The sequence below is a fragment of the Geospiza fortis genome, unplaced genomic scaffold, assembly GCF_000277835.1.
Source record: "Geospiza fortis unplaced genomic scaffold, GeoFor_1.0 scaffold112, whole genome shotgun sequence".
NCBI lineage: Eukaryota > Metazoa > Chordata > Aves > Passeriformes > Thraupidae > Geospiza > Geospiza fortis.
Window position 1 is genome coordinate 24,293,691 of NW_005054298.1, and position 12,872 is coordinate 24,306,562.

Below are 12,872 nucleotides of genomic sequence, written 5' to 3' on the forward strand. Positions count from 1 at the left end.
CCCCCCAAACTCCCACAGGCAGACCCCTGTCCTGGCTGCTCATGGGAAGAGCACTTGGTGCTGTCAGGAGTGGGTGCTGGCTGCACTGGATGGACACCACCCCAAAATCAACACTCCATAGATAAATCATCTGAAATCCCAAGAAGTGTGTCTCTCATAAAGCATTCACAGTGACAGAGCAAGGCATCAAAATATTTTGCTTTTTCTTCAAAACAGATTTTTTTGCTGTTGCATTGGATAGAAATGGAATTTTTTAGAAAGGGTGAAATAACTCCATGAGAGTCTGTACCAGCTAAACAATCCAGACTGATCTGAACCACATCTTTCCCCTGACTTGGTTAGAAACTGTGTGACTCCCCAGACTGCATGGGAAAAAAACCACACAGTGAGAAATTACTGTTTTCTTTATGAGCACAAATCCAGGTGGAGAAGGTCAAAGATAGGAAGGCAGATAAAGGGAACAGATATGACCTGGTCTGACCAAGGTTACAGCAGATGCCTTCACCAGCACTCACGTTCGGTTGAAGCAGCTGGCCAGTGTTATCCCCTTGGGACAGGACTGTCCACACAAGGAATTAGGAAGGACCAAGGGGTGAAGGAGCTTGGCTCTGTCTTTCCCGACTGCAGTGGGAGCAGGGCAGCAGAATGCAGGCCCCAGAGAGCAGTCTGGGAATGTGCAGGCTGCACTAGCAGCAGGACTCCCACACTGAAGACGGCTGCCAGCATTCTCCTTTTTGTCAGCACAGTCTGCTTCACGGGAACAAGGGAAATCTCCAAACCTGGGACATAAAAAAGGCATCAAGCAAAGACATAGAAGTCTTTCCATTTGTTTCATTGCAGATAATGGGTGGCAGCTACCACTCTGAGATCAAGTCTTCCACTGCTGAAGATCTCCAGCTGAAACATCACCAGTCATTTACAACCTGCCATTAAACATATATGGTCATTATAGCTCCTTTCTCTGCTATTTGCAGCCTCAGGACTTTTTGCTCAGGCTGCACATAAGTTCTTGCTCAGAAAGATTTAAAAGGAGAAAAAAAAAATAACAATCTTGATCTCCCAGAAGCTGTCTCAGGCTGGGTAGAGAAATCATGCTGTTGTCCCAGCAGGGTGGCACACTCAAAGAGACTTATCAGAGTAACTCGAGGTACACATATAGTTTCTCATGGTGGTGTTCCAAACCCCAGATACTTATGTCATCCTACATACTTCTGGGCATGGCCCTCCAATATTTCTTGCATTAAGCCCATCTTAAACAGGACTCCAAGAGTTTGATTTTACTTGCAGATAGTCACAGGAAAATCTAATGATTAACCAGATCTTTTTCCGTAGCGGTTTTTCTTCCCTGTAGCAGTAACACCTGTGTCTCTGTAGCTATTACATGTGTAATCCCAGAGGCACTACCAGCCTTTGCTGACGGGCTCAGCTTTGGCCAGAGGCACGTCCATCATGGAATCAACTGGTATTGTCTCCATCAGACACAAGGGAAGTTTCTGGCAGCTTCCCAGAGAAGTCATCCTTGTAGCCCCTCACTACCCAGTCTTCCATCCCCAAAGCAAGACCAGATCTGCAGGGAAAGGTGATATCCTCTGTTAGACCCTCTGCTGTGGCAAAAGCTAAAGGAGGGGTTTTGGAACCACTGGTATCCCACAGACCACTTGGCAGCCACCCCTGCACAGCAGCGTGGAGGAAGGCTTCCCCAAAATCTGCCCAAGAATTCTTTGTTCAGATCAGAAAAACCACCTCTTCCTACAAACCTTCTATCACCTGAGATATCTCCCCGCAGAGATGACATGAGAGAAATGATGGGAAAAGGAATGATCAAAGAACGCTGTTATCAGGATTTTTGGCAGCTTGCTATCATTCCAAATGTAGGCATGGCAGGTACTGCTCTGGAGCACTGATGGGCCCATGGCTGCACAGTAGTCCATGCTAAGTGAGATGTCCTTAACAAGCAGGAATCATGCACAAAGAAATCAGTGCTGGGAAAAACCAGACTTCCTCCCCAGAGGTGTCTGATCCGGGGTAGTCCACGTGAGCATGCCTAACACAGCAGACACCATCACCCAAATTTTAACTTGTTTAAGTAACTGGCACCCAGCCCTCTGCTCTCTGCAATGAAGCCAACCCCAGGTTATCTGGCCTGTGCAGCTGTTTAACCTGAGGTTATTCCTCATGGACTGTGGTTGGCACACTCTAATGGAGCTTTGGCATTGTGCTTACAGAAACAGCTTGTTTCTGTTCACTAGGAGTCAGTGCTGTAGTTTGATGCTTTCTCTTGCATTTTCACGTTCCCATGGCTCCCACATTCTGCCTTGCTGAGATGTTTGTGTCAGCCAACTCATGGAAATTTGGCACTGAAATGGTGCAGTGTTGCGTTGTTTTCTCACTCTACAGTTCACGATCCCTCCCGTTCCTCTCAAATCACAGTTACAATGAGGGTGGCCAAGACTCAAAGACAAAAGCATCTCTGGGATGTTTATCCCACCTTCTTCTTGGACAGGTACTTGATGCAGCCATGACCAAAGTGACAGTGATGGCAAGCCCAGAGAATGAGAGGAGGATGAAATTGAGAGCTTAGAAACACAAAAATTGCTGTAACTAAGGGCCGGTCTCATGTCCACTATGGGAATCAGTGGTGGGAGACACCAGGAGCAAGATCAGACCTGACTACAGCTTTGCAAACTACAAAGCTCCTACATTTCCATTTTGCAGAAATTAAGACTCATCCAGATGAGGTTCAACAGGAACTCCAAATTGAGGCAGGAAACCTGGATAGGTAGTGTCCAAATTGCTACTCCTCTGCTAAAAGCATCCATGAATTAAAACAAACTGGATCTTTAAATTGGTTTTACTTGTGTACTTATGTTCTCAAATGAGCTAAATGTATCTGGCAGATTGAGACAGGTATGATGGGCATAGGGCTAGAGATCACCCATGCCCCAGAGCTAAATAAAGGCAAGGAAATATTCTCTGCTAAGGAGCGTCAGCTCTCCTTGTGCTGCATCCAGATACAGCAGCATCCTTCCCACTCTTCTTACTTTCTTCCTACTGATAGAAATGGGCAGGAGAGTTCCTCTCCCAGAATGACTTACTCTCCATTCAGAGCAGAATCTTTCCAAGGTGAAGCTATTCAAATTAAACCACAAATCTTCTCATCCAGAGATAACACTGCTGCCTTCCCAAACCTGTTCTCATTTTCTTTTGCCATTTTGACACCATTAGCCTTCCACAAGCACTAGCACACACAGAGATAATTCTGTTAATTTTATCGTGCTTGGAAAGGCACAGAACAGCCTAAACTCAGCCAAATGCTTGGCTCTGCCTTTTCCCCACCGTATAATATCCTTTTGTATATAGCTCTGCATGGCAACTCATTTATATCAAACCTTACCAGTTAAGGGAGGAGGAAAGGGGGGCAATCAATAGTTATCTTGCCAAGGGGATCTGCAGTCAGTAGCCTCCACTTTTCCTGCAGGCAGAGCCAGCTCCCACTCGCTGCTCCTCAGCCAGGCTGGTGCTGTGAATCCATGGCTCCACACCCACGGTTGGGCAGCAGGAACAACCCATGCTGGACACCCAAGAGCACCTCACAGCCAGCCATTGGTTGTGGCTGGGGGCTTGGAAACACAAAACCTTTGTACCCTCGGGGTTTGGGGGAACTGCAGCACGTAAGGGAAACAACATTTCAACAGCTGTAAGATATGAGCAGGGACTGTCCAAAAAAAAAAAAAAGAAAAAAGGATGCTTTGTGTATAAATTGAGGTGAGGAGCTGCTTTTGGGGTGCTGATTTCTGGTGCAGATTTTCAGGCAGACATCCCAGGGCCGTTTCCCCAGCTCTCTCTGGGGCTGCCAGGGAGCAGCAGACAAGGCAGGTGCAGCACCAGGAGCCCCCAGGCAGCGCTGGAAATGCTGCTGAGTGTGCTCCCAGCAGCGGCATGTGAGGGTCACTTCAGTGGGACTGAGGGTCATCATCTCAAAGAGGGGACACCAGGACAGACAGGGTCCTTGGCTAGAGCCCTCCACTTCCCAGCACAGCCCTCACCTACAGCCCAGGGAGATCACCCCCAGAGGGACAGACAGAGGGAGAAAGCAAACATTTGTACCCCAATTAACTGACTAAGATTTTCTAAATTAGTATATTCCTCTCTACACAGTTTTTGCTTCAAGCACAGAGTAGAAAAAAATCGATTTGCTCCTCTCAGCCCAATTCCCTTTTGTCTAATAGGGCTGTTGTAAATGCCAATTTTACTGTCATTTACACTGTGCCCATCTGAGCTATTTTATCAATAGTTAAATAAGAATACTTTAAAGTAATGTGATTTTTTATTTGAATTCCAATTTATGTTCAGATGCTTTGACACAAATGTAGTAAGAAAGGCTCACTATTTTCATAGAACAAATTAAATTGTATGTTATATAGCCACACAAGTAAATATGTTATATCATTGGATAAATAAATACTTGTGATTAGATACAGTATCTCATTCTTACCTACACATAATAGCAAGGCTAATGGAAGCATTGTACAAATCACTGTGCTTTAATAGTTAGCAGTCCATAAAAATCAACCTGAAAGACAATAGGCAAGAATAAGCACACACACACACAAAAGGCTAAACCCAGTTATCTGGACCAAGACTTCCTGCTTGCCTGTTTCTGATTCAAAGCAGCTTAGACTCATTTTCACTTAAGCCAGTGCCTCTGGGCAGAGAGGTGGAAGCGTAATTAGTTCTGCAGAAGATGTGGGAGGTGGATAAAAGGTGATGATGGACCCTGCTGGTGGGATGGATGATGGGGATGGACAATAGTGATGGGCTGCCGGAAACGGGGCAGAGTTAAAGCTGCAGAGCCAGAATCAGTATCTGGACAATCCAATAGCCCAAAGTGCCCATTTGCAGGGAGTTTGGGGAGAGCATTGATCTTGGTTCATGTTGTCAGACAACGCTTTCCTTCTGACTGTGGAAGAGAAAAGCAGTTCTTTTTAAGCTGATAAACACATCCCAGCTGGGACCCAATTTGTTGTTTGGATATTACAGGCTGAGAGACAGACTGGAGTCCTGGCATGTTTTAAAGAAATTGTGGCTCTCTCGTCAGCTAAATTAGTAATAGATAGCACACGCCTGTTATGGAAACCAAAGAGGGCTAATGGTAATCATTATTTTCTTCCACCCACCCTCTTTTTTGCCTGCATTTTGTTTCAGATCAACCTGCACTACTTTTTAAATGTTTCCACTATATTTTTCCTTTTTAAACAACCTCTCACTCCTTTCCCTAAATTCTGCAACCTGAGTTTATACTAACTGGACATGCTAAGAAATGGAGCTGCTGAATGTACATGGAATTTTGTTTAACCAAGACCGTGAGATAGTGATACTGAAACCAAACACTACACACCAGCTCTTCTCTTTCTTCCAGAACCACAATTATTCACCAAATTAGTGTTTGCTAGCTTCTTGAGGGGTAAGAATTAGTTTTTTCAAATTGTGCAGTCTAAGTAATATTTTCTATATGGTAGGAACAGGCTCAAAACCAGCACGCTGTGCAGATAGAAATGGGGTATTTAACATCAGAGTGATATAGAATATACCAGTCTCAACATCCATCTCTGATTTAAAATGTAGGCACTTATGCCAAAGCTGAGGGCATTTCCAGGAATTATTCCCTAATTTCCCCTTCTCTTCCCTTTTCACCCTGACAGAATTTACTGTGCTTGGTTTGGTTCTCATTTTGGCTTTCACTTCCACTGTGTCTCATCCAGCAGCTTTTCCTCCATGTGCAGTACATGAAATCTCATTCTTCTTTGAAAGGAAAAGCTTCCCATCTCCAACTGGTGTGTTACTGAGAAGCCCCAACTCCTTCTCCCTCGTGTGTAGGGCCAATGTGTCCTCATGGCAGCAATTGCTTCATGGCATGCAGGGTCCCAGGTACACTGCCGTGCCAGGTCAGTAACCCATTTCTATTCTATTCTATTCTATTCTATTCTATTCTATTCTATTCTATTCTATTCTATTCTATTCTATTCTAATTTGCCATGCCTGGTACCTTATTGAATGCTAATTATACCAACCATAATTTTTCTAGCTCTTGAAGCATAAGAAAGTTTTTGAGCATACCCAGGCCCACAAGCCATGAAGTGTGTGATAAAAGGGCTAAATAGACAAGAAAACAGTCACCATTGTTTGGAGAGGTACCAGGTATTTACAGCATGTGTAAGCCCCTCCCTGGTCACCAATTCATTGCAGTTCTCCCTTCTGTGTGACAATCTGTCACAGGAAAACACAAGATGCTCTTTAAAGCTTATGTGACCTTTAGAGGTTCAGCCCAAAGCAGTTTTGCTGACATCTGGCGCACGAGGGACTTGCCATAAGATGGGATAACAACAACAACAACCACGGCTCTGCAGGGCCAGCATCTGTCGATCCTAAGGCAGGGAAAGCAGCACAGAAGAGGGAGGCCAACGGGCTGTACCTGAGCTGGCCCTGCAGTGCTGAGCCTAAGTCACACCTTTGCTAAGTCAGAGGGGACAGAGATGCAGGCCAAGGAGGCAGCCTGGTGCCAAGGGGATTTAGTGAGAACACACATCATCATTTATTTTTGGATAAGGAGTGGGGGTCCTCAGAAGCCTGGGTTACATAAGGTAGCATGTCTCTGCAATGAGAAGACATTGTGTGAAGAATCTGGTCTAAATTCTCAGAACAAAGTAACCAAAATGAGAAACTGTTAAACAGGCCTCAAGCAAAGTGAGAAGAAATTCAGCTTAATGAGGAAGACAGAGAAAAGTGAAGCTATAATGGGAAGAAAATATTCAGGTGGCCTTTTTCATGTATTCAAGGGAGAGCCTAGACTTTTTCCTAGTCTGCAGGGAGTTCAGACAGTGGGCTGGGCTGGGCTTTCTACAGTGTGCTCAAAAAGCCAGATTTATTTTTCTGGCTACCCTTAGAAAACACAGCACACTGTCAAAGTGTCAAAAAGCTGCTTGTGCTTATCTGTTCCCACACTCCTGCCCTTGAAACATCGCCTCTGCTTCTGGGAGAGGCGATATTTGATAATTCAGAAATGGGCTGTTATTTAGCACAGAATGTAACCAAAGCACTCCGAGCTCCCTAAGTAATGGCTGTGCTGGCCAGAGCAGGCAAACCCTGCTGCAGCAGCCTGAGAGCTGGGCAGATCCCCTGCTCCACACAAGGAGATGTGTGGTGGGGAACAGCTGAATCCCCCACTCAGGGCAGAGGATTTCCCCTCCCCAGCTGCTCCATCAGTGGAAGAGATGTGATGCTGCTCCAGCAGGGTGGTGAAGCAGTGGGACTCCATATTTCAAACAGCAGAGGTTAAGCAAAGTGACCAATTTCCTCGGGCTAATTGAGCATGCAATCTGCCTGCTTGTAAAGCCTGTATTTGGCCAGGAAGATTTATTACCATTAGTAATGATGAATGTCCGAGAGCAGTAAGGGCAGGCCTGAGCTGCAGATCGTTAACTTTAAGTGGTATGATGTTGAAAAACTATTTCTATTATCAGTTACTTTGTTCTGAGTTAACTGTGAATTTAGACCTAGTTCTGTAACAAAGTGCTCAGGGAGTCCAGTGAATCTTGTTCTCTGTGGCAGATACTAAACCTGTAGGGTTTTGTCCATATCCTGATGAGTAAGCAGTTCTAGCTCATCCTGAGAGGCTGTGAAATTATAGAAGACTGCTCTGTATGAAAGTTTGGAGTTAAGCCTCCATCTATCTCAGAAGCAGAGGCTGAAATGGGGGACTGGCATGCCTTTGTCATTGGATGTCAGAAGAACACTTTATTATCTTCATAGTCCTCAGAAAGTCAGCACCATTCTTTGTCTGTGCTACTGAATGGCCGTGTCCATCACAGGAGTGTGGATGCAGCCCTGGCTTCTCTTACATCTGCTTTAAGATCAGTTGGTCAGTTTGTATAGGGTGGAAATTGCAATGCAATACTCTGTACAGTGAAAAGTGCTGGATGCTTTGCTGTCTAATGTAATATCTGTCACCCTCCACACTCATTTTTTGCAAATACTCTCCATTTCCTGGGGTGAATATCCATTAGTGTATGCAGCTGCAAAGCCCCAGAGCACACCTCACCTTCTCTGCCTTCTTTCCTCCCCAGCACTACTTATGCTTAATGTCGTATTTGTACAAAACACTCTATTTCTGCACTGGCAGAGCACAGTGGTCCTCTAGAAATTGTCAGTGAGCGCTTGATACCAAAAGATTATTTTGTTATAAATCACTCTCAAAGATCCCTGTGGCCTGCAAAAAACACTTTTGTGTTGCTGTCTTTTCAGCTGTAAGGAGACTAAAAACAGGTGTGCTTCTGTGTTTCCACAATAATTACTGTATTTCGTGCTGCCAGTGCAGCAGCACTGACTGCTCCAGACGACATCGACATCGTGCGCATTGTGACTCTGGCACACCACAGAGCCAAGCACATACATTTCTGGATCTCCATGTCACTCGTTAGCCTCTATGGACCCTGGGCCATGGGCCATCAATTGCAATGCTGAGTGCAAGGAGTCTGCTGCCCAGGGTAACCAACCTGGAAGCTGAAAACTAATGAATTTGCCTCTGAGGCTTAATTGTAAGAAAAGTAATTAATCTTGCTGGGTTTCACTCATCCTCGAGCAAACTTTTGCTGATGAAGAAGAAAAGTGCTGAGCATTCCAATTCACTCTCCAAGTCAGCCTCTCCCTGTTGGACTTTGTAGGTAATTGGCACATCGTTCCTATCCTATTTTCTACAGATTCCCCAAGAGGCATCCGTGAAAGGAAGGTGTCAATGTCAGTGAGAGAAGGGGGCTTTGCAACTCAGACTTTTGTTCCCTCTCCCAAAGAAGTTCCAGGTTTGCTTAGTGCCCCAGTTTTGCTCAGAAGGGAAGGAGGAATGTGCAAAACTGCTGGGAGAAGGTTCCACAGCAGCTGTGTGTGAGATCTCCACACAGCCCTGCCACTGAGCCAGTATGAAGCAAGCATGAATCCAGCTCACATCCATCCATGGTTTAAGCCTCTGTGACGGTGCAAGAGATGGAGATACACAGCACTGGGTGCAATCTTAACACCCTTCAGGCATCTGGCCTATTGGAGGCATTTGTTTTAGTTTGACACCAATTGCTCTCTTGAGCTGTTATATGGGGAGCCTACACTGGCTGACAGAGACGTAGCTACTGCTCAAGATGCCCTGTGCAAACTCATCAGTGAGCTGACAGACTCTCAGAAAAGTGCTGAGGAGCTGCCAGGGGGCTGTGAGAGCAGGACTGGCAGAGTCAGCAGGGTGCCATCGGCCCCAAGCACGCAAGGAGCTGTGCAGCTGCATGAAGGCAGCCCTGCCTGGTCTGGAGGAACACCAGTGGCACTCCCATCACTCAGGCTGGGAGTGTTGCCCAGGTTTCTGATAGGAGCCCTACGCTGAGATCTGGTTATTACACTTTATTCACCTTTCAAGGACCAGAATTTATTCACTAAAGTTCTGATTGCTGTGATTCTTTAGGCTTGCTACACAGGGGCAAGCAATTCAGTTTCTGGGGAACATGTATGGGTGGTAAATGTATGTGATTTTTGTCACTTGTGTGAGCAAAAAAAGCTGATAAAATACAAACATTAACATAAAGGGCAAAGAGAAGGATGAGAAAACAGTTAAAGAAATCCATAAGTCAAACAAGAGACACTGAGGTTGCTACATTTGTTCTGCTCATCATAATATTTTCTCACACAAAATACTTTAGTATTAAAAGGAGTACAAAGGCTGAATCCTTATACTTTGATCTTGGAATCACTTCTGGAAATACAGAAGTTCTAGAAAACTGTAAAAATGTTCAAGTTTTAGGCACATTAAAACATATTTTTAATTACCTAGTTTAATTTACATCTGTATATGATGACAAAATGCAGAGAAGGAACTTTATTAAACACACATTAAAATATTAAAACTGAGCAATGAGGCTAGAGTTCAAATGTCAAAACACTCAAAAAGAACCCTCTACCTCAGTATCCTGTGAAATTAGAAGGATGTGATGGTAAGACAAGCATTTTTCACCTCTATTGCTGATTCGGAGTGAGATGCATTTCCATTCACTGCCAATGAATGGACCAAATCAAGAACATTGAGTTTAGATTTCTTGCTTGTCTCAAAAGCTTTAAGTGGAAGAAACATTCTGCTCCCAAAAGGAGTTGTAAGAGACCTATTTAGTGCATGGAGATTTTCAGATCCTAGCAGACTCTAAAAAGGAAAAATAATTTCCAAAAGTTATGTCAGCCATACACCGCAGACAGGAATGGGTATGAGCCAAAGGCACAGCAGAGGTCCACAATAGCTGGAGCAAAAACTGGCTCCAGTTTAGCCAAGGCTACACTGTCCTGCAACCTTGGAGCTCCTGTCTGCAGGGAGGACAGAGGGAAAAAGTGCACCAGAAGCAAAAAATGGCCTGTGGCCCAAGCCATAGCACGCATTAGCAATGAAACAACGTTTTAGCTGTTTAACCTGAGATGCCTTTTTTTGTTTTTAAATATCAATGGTTTATTTTAGAATAACTGTAATCAACAAAATCTAAGGCAAAGCACAGCTGTTATCGCTCCTTGCACCATCTCTTGCAATTTTGGGGGGAATTAGATGAAACTCAGCATAAGTAAAATCAGTTCAATCTTTTAGAGAAAACAAGACTGGAGATGAGATGAGCTGAACTAAATGGCACAGCAATGCCATGTCATACAGTACACCTGGCAGCCGTGTCCTGCCGGGTCAGCTGCAAAAATGAACCAGCTTTGGAGCTTCAAATCTTGTTATGTAGTGCCATCTTGAGGCCTTGGGAGATGAAAAGCAGCTATTCTGAGTACGGACAGTTTTTACGTGGTTGTAGTTGGAGCAGTCCATTCTTCAGGGTGTATGATTGAGCGCATTCAGTTGGATTTGTGAACAGAAGATGGGGATGGACTCACCTGGCTGGAGCACCACTGGCTTTTTCCCTGCTCCCTGGTGGCAGCAGCTCTTTGAAACCTTTCCCAGAAACATTTCACCCATCCAGCATTTAAAACCCCCAGTTACAGACATCACACTGGGGCTGCAGATGAGATTGAGGACCACAGCACATGGCTGCTCCTCTGGCAAGGCACAAACACATAGCTGCTCCTCTGCCCTGTGCTGCCAACTTCTGTCCTTCCTGAGAGCTGGCAATGCAGGAAGCTGGTGCCATGTGTGCAAACCCCCACCTTGCCCCCAGTTACTCTGAACACAGTGGTTTATAGCTTAGGTGCCTGGTGGCCACACCTCTGCCACCTCCAGCACCGGTGGGGGCAGTGGCTCAGGGCTGGGGTTTTCCATGGGGATATTGTGTCATGATGGAGCAGCAGTCACCCTGTGCCTGGTTTTGTGCTGCAAGGGCTGGCCACAGGGCCAGAGGGGGCAGGCAGTAGGATGGGAGTCACAGGCTGGAGTAAGAACAAGGCAGCAGAGGGAAGTTTAGAGGAATAACCTGAAGGACCACACAGGAAGGGCACAGTAGGGACACCAGGAAGCCGAGGTGCATTGAGGGGCAGCATGGCTTGGCTATGGCACCTCACCTGCCACATGGTGCCTGCAAAGGGAAGAGGTGGTTGGGTCTTGGGATGGCACTGGGGGCTGAGGAAGGGGGTCTGGGCAGCGGCCCCGGCAGTGGGGCACACAGGGAGGGGGTGCCCATGGAGGGATACAGCCCTGCAGAGCTGGGGGTAGCAGTTCCCCCATGGCACCAATGTGTTTGTGGGGACATGCCTGGTCCTTTGATACCATCTCCCATGGCATACTCCTGGAAGAGCTGGCAGCCATGATGGGGACAGGCGCACTCCTCACTAGACTAACAACTGACTGGATGGGTGGGCCCGGAGAGTGGTGGCGAAGAGTGCTGCATCCAGCTGGGAGCCAGTCACCAGTGGTGTCCCCCAAGGATAGCATAGGGCCTAGTTCTATTCAATATCCTTACTGATTATCTAGGTGAGGGCTTGAGTCTACCATTAGCAAATAGCAGACAACACCAAGCTGGATGAGAGTGCTGATCTGCAGAAGTGTTGGAAGGCTTTGCAGAGTAATCTGGGCAGGGTGGAACAGTGGTGACGAGTGGCATGAGGTTCAACAAGACCAAGGGCCAGGTCCTGGACTTGGGTCACAACAAACCCATGCAGCTCTACGGCTGGAAAGCAGCTCAGCAGAAAAGTACCTGGGACACTGGTCAACAGCTGCTGAGCATGAGCCAGAGTGTCCCCAGGTGGCCAGGGAGGCCAGTGGCATCCTGACCTGTATCTGGAATTGTGTGCCCAGCAGGACCAGGACAGTGATTGTCCCCCTGTACTTGGCACAGATAAGGCCACTCCTTGTATACTGTGTCCGGTTCTGGGCCCTTCTATTCAGGAAAGGCTTTGAGGTGCTGGAGTGTGCCCAGAGAAGGGCAGTGGAGCTGGTGAAGAGGCTGGAGGACCATTCCTGTGAGGAGGGGCTGGGGGAGGGGGGTCTGGCCTGCAGAGAAGGAGCCTCGGGGGGGCCTTCCCGCTCTCAGCACAGCCTGAAAGGAGCGTGTAGCCACATGAGGGTCGGTTCCTTTCCCAAGCAACCAGCAACAGGACAAGGGGACACAGTCTTAAGCTGAGCCTGGGGAGGTTTAGGTTGGACATCAGGGAGCAGTTTTCACACAGAGCGATTAGATATTGGAATGGGCTGCCCAGGGAGGTGGTGGAGCCACCGTTCCGGGAGGTGTTTAAGGAATTTAAACATTTAGTGCCATGATCTAGCTGGCATGGTGCTGTTCAGTCACCGGCGAGACTCCACGATCTCGCAGGTCTGCTCCAATCCGATGGATGCGGTGACTCCGCGCTGAGGCTGAGGCCTCCACCGCCCC